The sequence below is a fragment of the Argopecten irradians genome, chromosome 16 (assembly GCF_041381155.1).
Source record: "Argopecten irradians isolate NY chromosome 16, Ai_NY, whole genome shotgun sequence".
Taxonomy (NCBI): domain Eukaryota; kingdom Metazoa; phylum Mollusca; class Bivalvia; order Pectinida; family Pectinidae; genus Argopecten; species Argopecten irradians.
Window position 1 is genome coordinate 500,814 of NC_091149.1, and position 10,370 is coordinate 511,183.

The window sequence follows — 10,370 nt, forward strand, 5'->3', positions numbered from 1 at the left end:
TATATAAGTAGACACTATATAAGTAGATGCTATATAAAGTAGATACTATATATAAGTAGACACTATATAAGTAGATGCTATATATAAGTAGACACTATATAAGTAGACACTATATAAGTATATAAGTAGACACTTATATAAGTAGACACTATATAAGTAGACACTATATAAGTAGACACTATATAAGTAGACACTATATAAGTAGACACTATATAAGTAGACACTATATAAGTAGACACTATATAAGTAGATGCTATATAAGTAGACACTATATAAGTAGATGCTATATAAGTAGACACTATATAAGTAGACACTATATAAGTAGACACTATATAAGTAGACACTATATAAGTAGACACTATATAAGTAGACACTATATAAGTAGACACTATATAAGTAGATACTATATAAGTAGACATTATATAAGTAGATGCTATATAAGTAGATGCTATATAAGTAGACACAATATAAGTAGACACTATATAAGTAGACACTATATAAGTAGACACTATATAAGTAGATGCTGTATAAGTAGACACTATATAAGTAGACACTATATAAGTAGACACTATATAAGTAGATGCTATATAAGTAGACACTATATAAGTAGATGCTATATAAGTAGACACTATATAAGTAGACTCTATATAAGTAGACACTATATAAGTAGATACTATATAAGTAGACACTATATAAGTAGACACTATATAAGTAGACACTATATAAGTAGACACTATATAATTAGATGCTGTATAAGTAGACACTATATAAGTAGATGCTATATAAGTAGACACTATATAAGTAGATACTATATAAGTAGACACTATATAAGTAGACACTATATAAGTAGATGCTATATAAGTAGACACTATATAAGTAGATACTATATAAGTAGACACTATATAAGTAGACACTATATAAGTAGATGCTATATAAGTAGACACTATATAAGTAGACACTATATAAGTAGATACTATATAAGTAGACACTATATAAGTAGATGCTATATAAGTAGACACTATATAAGTAGACACTATATATAACTATATATAGTATAAGTACACACTATATAAGTAGATGCTATATAAGTAGACACTATATATAAGTAGACACTATATAAGTAGACACTATATAAGTAGATGCTATATAAGTAGACTATATAAGTAGATACTATATAAGTAGAGAACTATATAAGTATAGACACTATATATAAGTAGATGCACTATATAAGTAACACTATATATAAGTAGACACTATATAAGTAGACACTATATAAGTAGATTCTATATAAGTAGACACTATATAAGTAGATGCTGTATAAGTAGACACTATATAAGTAGATGCTATATAAGTAGACACTATATAAGTAGACACTATATAAGTAGACACTATATAAGTAGACACTATATAAGTAGATACTATATAAGTAGACACTATATAAGTAGATGCTATATAAGTAGACACTATATAAGTAGATGCTATATAAGTAGACACTATATAAGTAGACACTATATAAGTAGACACTATATATATATTAATGCTATATAATGCTATATAAGTAGACACTATATAAGTAGACACTATATAAGTAGATGCTATATATAAGTAGACACTATATATAAGCTATATAAGTAGACTACTATATAAGTAGACACTATATAAGTAGACACTATATAAGTAGACACTATATAAGTAGATGCTATATAAGTAGACACTATATAAGTAGATGCTATATAAGTAGACACTATATAAGTAGACACTATATAAGTAGACACTATATAAGTAGACACTATATAAGTAGACACTATATAAGTAAACACTATATAAGTAGATGCTATATAAGTAGACACTATATAAGTAGACACTATATAAGTAGACACTATATAAGTAGATGCTATATAAGTAGACACTATATAAGTAGACACTATATAAGTAGACACTATATAAGTAGACACTATATAAGTAGACACTATATAAGTAGACACTATATAAGTAGACACTATATAAGTAGACACTATATAAGTAGACACTATATATAAGTAGACACTATATAAGTAGAATGCTGTATATAAGTAGACACTATATAAGTAGACACTATATAAGTAGACACTATATAAAGTATATGCTGTATAAGTTATATATATAGACACTATATAAGTAGACACTATATAAGTAGACACTATATAAGTAGACACTATATAAGTAGACACTATATAATAAGTAGACACTATATAAGTAGACACTATATAAGTAGACACTATAAGTAAGACACTATATAAGTAGACACTATATAAGTAGAACACTAGACACTATATATAATTAGACACTATATAAGTAGACACTATATAATTAGACACTATATAAGTAGACACTATATAAGTAGACACTATATAAGTAGACACTATATAAGTAGATGCTATATAAGTAGACACTATATAAGTAGACACTATATAAGTAGATGCTATATAAGTAGACACTATATAAGTAGACACTATATAAGTAGACACTATATAAGTAGACACTATATAAGTAGACACTATATAAGTAGACACTATATAAGTAGACACTATATAAGTAGACACTATATAAGTAGATGCTATATAAGTAGACACTATATAAGTAGACACTATATAAGTAGACACTATATAAGTAGACACTATATAAGTAGATGCTATATAAGTAGACACTATATAAGTAGATGCTATATAAGTAGACACTATATAAGTAGACACTATATAAGTAGATGCTATATAAGTAGACACTATATAAGTAGACACTATATAAGTAGACACTATATAAGTAGACACTATATAAGTAGACACTATATAAGTAGACACTATATAAGTAGACACTATATAAGTAGACACTATATAAGTAGACACTATATAAGTAGACACTATATAAGTAGACACTATATAAGTAGATGCTATATAAGTAGACACTATATAAGTAGATGCTATATAAGTAGACACTATATAAGTAGACACTATATAAGTAGACACTATATAAGTAGATACTATATAAGTAGACACTATATAAGTAGACACTATATAAGTAGACACTATATAAGTAGACACTATATAAGTAGACACTATATAAGTAGACACTATATAAGTAGACACTATATAAGTAGACACTATATAAGTAGATGCTATATAAGTAGACACTATATAAGTAGACACTATATAAGTAGACACTATATAAGTAGATACTATATAAGTAGACAATATATAAGTCGATACTATATAAGTAGACATTATATAAGTATATGCTATATAAGTAGATGCTATATAAGTAGACACTATATAAGTAGACACTATATAAGTAGACACTATATAAGTAGACACTATATAAGTAGACACTATATAAGTAGACACTATATTAGTAGACACTATATAAGTAGATGATGTATAATTAGACACTATATAAGTAGACACTATATAATTAGATGCTATATAAGTAGACACTATATAAGTAGATGCTATATAAGTAGACACTATATAAGTAGATGCTATATAAGTAGACACTATATAAGTAGACACTATATAAGTAGACACTATATAAGTAGATACTATATAAGTAGACACTATATATATATAACTATATAAGTAGACTATATATAAGTAGTAGCTACTATAAGTAGACACTATATAAGTAGACACACACTATATAAGTAGACACTATATAATAGTATACTATATAATAAGTAGACACTATATATAAGTAGACACTATATAAGTAGACACTATATAAGTAGTAGATGCTATATAAGTAGACTACATAAGTATATATAGTAGACACTATATAAGTAGACACTGCTAAGTAGATGCTATAAGTAGATATAAGTAGATATATAAGTAGACACTATATAAGTAGACACTATATAAGTAGACACTATATAAGTAGACACTATATAAGTAGACACTATATAAGTAGATGCTATATAATTAGACACTATATAAGTAGACACTATATAAGTAGACACTATATAAGTAGACACTATATAAGTAGACACTATATAAGTAGACACTATATAAGTAGACACTATATAATTAGACACTATATAAGTAGACACTATATAAGTAGACACTATATAAGTAGACACTATATAAGTAGATGCTATATAATAGACACTATATAAGTAGACACTATATAAGTAGACATACTATATAAGTAGATGCTATATAATAAGTAGATAAGTATATAAGCTAGTATAAGTAATACTATATAAGTAGACACTATATAAGTAGACACTATATAATAGATACTATATAAGTAGACACTATATAAGTAGACACTATAAGTAGTAGACACTATATAAGTAGACACTATATAAGTAGACACTATATAAGTAGATGCTATATAAGTAGACACTATATAAGTAGACACTATATAAGTAGACACTATATAAGTAGACACTATATAAGTAGATGCTATATAAGTAGACACTATATAAGTAGATACTATATAAGTAGACACTATATAAGTAGATACTATATATATAAGTAGACTATATAAGTAGATGCTATATAAGTAGACACTATATAAGTAGACACTATATAATATAAGTAGAGACACTATATAAAGTAGACACTATATAAGTAGACACTATATAAGTAGATACTATATAAGTAGACACTATAAGTAGAACTATATAATAGAGTAGACTATATAAGTAGATGCTATATAAGTAGACACTATATAAGTAGACACTATATAAGTAGACACTATATAAGTAGACACTATATAAGTAGATGCTATATAAGTAGACACTATATAAGTAGACACTATATAAGTAGACACTATATAAGTAGACACTATATAAGTAGACACTATATAAGTAGACACTATATAAGTAGATACTATATAAGTAGACACTATATAAGTAGACACTATATAAGTAGATGCTATATAAGTAGACACTATATAAGTAGACACTATATAAGTAGACACTATATAAGTAGATACTATATAAGTAGACACTATATAAGTAGATAGACACTATATAATAGTATACACTATATAAGTAGATACTATATAAGTAGACACTATATAAGTAGATGCTATATAAGTAGACACTATATAAGTAGACACTATATAAGTAGATGCTATATAAGTAGACACTATATAAGTAGATGCTATATAAGTAGATGCTATATAAGTAGACACTATATAAGTAGACACTATATAATTAGATGCTGTATAAGTAGACAGTATATTAGTACATGCTATATAAGTAGACACTATATAAGTAGACACTATATATAAGTAGACACTATATAAGTAGACACTATATAATTAGAACTATATAAGTAGACACTATATAAGTAGATGCTATATAAGTAGACACTATATAAGTAGACACTATATAAGTAGATGCTATATAAGTAGACACTATATAAGTAGATACTATATAAGTAGACACTATATAAGTAGACACTATATAATAAGTAGACACTATATATAAGTAGACACTATATAAGTAGACACTATATAAGTAGACATGCTATATAAGTAGACACTATATAAGTAGACACTATATATAAGTAGATGCTATATAAGTAGATGCTATATAAGTAGACACTATATATATATATATAAGTAGACACTATATAAGTAGACACTATATAACACTATATAAGTAGACACTATATAAGTAGACACTATATAAGTAGACACTATATAAGTAGACACTATATAAGTAGACACTATATAAGTAGACACTATATAAGTAGATGCTATATAAGTAGACACTATATAAGTAGACACTATATAAGTAGACACTATATAAGTAGATACTATATAAGTAGACACTATATAAGTAGACACTATATAAGTAGATGCTATATAAGTAGACACTATATAAGTAGACACTATATAAGTAGACACTATATAAGTAGACACTATATAAGTAGACACTATATAAGTAGACACTATATAAGTAGACACTATATAAGTAGACACTATATAAGTAGACACTATATAAGTAGATGCTATATAAGTAGACACTATATAAGTAGACACTATATAAGTAGATGCTATATAAGTAGACACTATATAAGTAGATACTATATAAGTAGACACTATATAAGTAGACACTATATAAGTAGATGCTATATAAGTAGACACTATATAAGTAGATACTATATAAGTAGACACTATATAAGTAGATACTATATAAGTAGACACTATATAAGTAGATGCTATATAAGTAGACACTATATAAGTAGACACTATATAAGTAGATGCTATATAAGTAGACACTATATAAGTAGACACTATATAAGTAGACACTATATAAGTAGACACTATATAAGTAGACACTATATATAAGTAGATAACTATATAAGTAGATACTATATAAGTAGACACTATATAAGTAGACACTATATAAGTTAGACACTATATAATAGATAGACACTATATAAGTAGACGCTATATAAGTAGACACTATATAAGTAGACACTATATAAGTAGACACTATATAAGTACATGCTATATAAGTAGACACTATATAAGTAGACACTATATAAGTAGACACTATATAAGTAGACACTATATAAGTAGATACTATATAAGTAGACACTATATAAGTAGATGACTGCTATAAGTAGTAGACTATATAATAGACACTATATATATAAACACTATATAAGTAGACACTATATAAGTAGACACTATATAAGTAGACACTATATAATAGTAGACACTATATAAGTAGACACTATATAAGTAGACATATATATATAAGTAGACACTATATAAGTAGACACTATATAAGTAGACACTATACTATAAGTAGACACTATATAAGTAGACACTATATAAGTAGATACTATATAAGTAGACACTATATATATAAGTAGACACTATATAAGTAGACACTATATAAGTAAGTAGATGCTATATAAGTAGACACTATATAAGTAGATGCTATATAAGTAGACACTATATAAGTAGACACTATATAAGTAGACACTATATAAGTAGACACTATATAAGTAGATACTATATAAGTAGACACTATATAATTATAAGTATATAGTACACACTATATAAGTAGACTATCTATATAAGTAGACACTATATAAGTAGACACTATATAAGTAGACACTATATAAGTAGACTATATATAGACACTATATAAGTAGACTATATATAAGTAGATGCTATATATAAAGTAGACACTATATAAGTAGATGCTATATAAGTAGACACTATATAAGTAGAACACTATATAATAAGTAGACACTATATAAGTAGACACTATATAAGTAGACACTATATAAGTAGACACACTATATAAGTAGACACTATATATAAGTAGATGCTATATAAGTAGATACACTAATATAAGTAGACACTATATAAGTAGAACACTATATATAATTAGATACTATATAAGTAGACACTATATAAGTAGATGCTATATAAGTAGACACTATATAAGTAGATACTATATAAGTAGACACTATATAAGTAGACACTATATAAGTAGACTATATAAGTAGACACTATATAAGTAGATGCTATATAAGTAGACACTATATAAGTAGATGCTATATAAGTAGACACTATATAAGTAGATGCTGTATAAGTAGACACTATATAAGTAGATGCTATATAATTAGACACTATATAAGTAGACACTATATAAGTAGACACTATATAAGTATGTAGATATTAGTAGATACTATATAAGTAGACACTATATAAGTAGACACTATATATAAGTAGACTATATAATATAGATACTATATAAGTAGATATATATAAGTAGACACTATATATAAGTAGACACTATATAAGTAGACACTATATAAGTAGACACTATATAAGTAGATGCTATATAAGTAGACACTATATAAGTAGACACTATATAAGTAGACACTATATAAGTAGACACTATATAAGTAGACACTATATAAGTAGACACTATATAAGTAGACACTATATAAGTAGACACTATATAAGTAGACACTATATAAGTAGACACTATATAAGTAGACACTATACTATATAAGTAGACACTATATAAGTAGACACTATATAAGTAGACACTATATAAGTAGACACTATATAAGTAGACACTATATAAGTAGACACTATATAAGTAGATGCTATATAAGTAGACACTATATAAGTAGACACTATATAAGTAGACACTATATAAGTAGACACTATATAAGTAGACACTATATAAGTAGACACTATATAAGTAGACACTATATAAGTAGACACTATATAAGTAGACACTATATAAGTAGACACTATATAATAAGTAGATACTATATAAGTAGACACTATATAATATATAAGTAGATACTATATATATATAAGTGATGCTATATAAGTAGACACTATATATAAGTAGACACTATATAAGTAGACTACTATATAAGTAGACACTATATAAGTAGACACTATATAAGTAGACACTACTATATAAGTAGACACTATATAAGTAGACACTATATAAGTAGACACTTTATAATAAGTAGATACTATATAAGTAGACACTATATATAAGTAGACACTATATAAGTAGACACTATATAAGTAGATACTATATAAGTAGATGCTATATAAGTAGACACTATATAAGTAGACACTATATAAGTAGATACTATATAAGTAGATACTCTATAATAAGACACTATATATATAAGTAGACACTATATAAGTAGAGACACTATATAAGTAGACACTATATAAGTAGACACTATATAAGTAGACACTATATAAGTAGACACTATATAAGTAGATGCTATATAAGTAGACACTATATAAGTAGATATATATACTATAAGTAGACACTATATAAGTAGACACTATATAAGTAGACACTATATAAGTAGACACTATATAAGTAAGTATAAGTAGACACTATATAAGTAGACACTATATAAGTAGATGCTATATAAGTAGACACTATATAAGTAGACACTATATATATATAAGTAGATACTATATAAGTAGACACTATATAAGTAGACACTATATAAGTAGACACTATATAAGTAGATGCTATATAAGTAGACACTATATAAGTAGACACTATATAAGTAGACACTATATAAGTAGACACTATATAAGTAGACACTATATAAGTAGACACTATATAAGTAGACACTATATAAGTAGATACTATATAAGTAGACACTATATAAGTAGACACTATATAAGTAGATGCTATATAAGTAGACACTATATAAAAAGATGCTGTATAAGTAGACACTATATAAGTAGACACTATATAATTACACTATATAAGTAGACACTATATAAGTAGATGCTATATAAGTAGACACTATATAAGTAGACACTATATAAGTAGATATATATATAAGTAGAGATGCTATATAAGTAGACACTATATAATATAAGTAGATGCTATATATAAGTAGACACTATATAAGTAGACATGCTATATAAGTAGACACTATATATAGTAGAAGTAGAGTACTATATAAGTAGACACTATATAAGTAGACACTATATATAAGTAGACACTATATAAGTAGACACTATATAAGTAGATGCTATATAAGTAGATGCTATATAAGTAGACACTATATAAGTAGACACTATATAAGTAGACACTATATAAGTAGACACTATATAAGTAGACACTATATAAGTAGACACTATATAAGTAGACACTATATAAGTAGACACTATATAAGTAGACACTATATAAGTAGACACTATATAAGTAGAGATACTATATAAGTAGATGCTATATAAGTAGACATATATATATAACACTATATAAGTATATAAGTATAAGTACTACTATATAAGTAGACACTATATAAGTAGATGCTATATAAGTAGACACTATATAAGTAGACACTATATAAGTAGACACTATATAAGTAGACACTATATAAGTAGACACTATATAAGTAGATGCTGTATAAGTAGACACTATATAAGTAGACACTATATAAGTAGACACTATATAAGTAGATGCTGTATAAGTAGACACTATATAAGTAGATGCTATATAAGTAACACTATATAAGTAGACACTATATAAGTAGATGCTATATAAGTAGACACTATATAAGTAGATACTATATAAGTAGACACTATATAAGTAGACACTATATAAGTAGATGCTATATAAGTAGACACTATATAAGTAGACACTATATAAGTAGACACTACTATATAAGTAAGTAGACTATATAAGTAGACACTATATAAGTAGACACTATATAAGTAGACACTACTAATATAAGTAAGTAGACACTATATAAGTAGATACTATATAAGTAGACACTATATAAGTAGATGCTATATAAGTAGAACATATATAATAGACACTATATAAGTAGACACTATATAAGTAGACACTATATAAG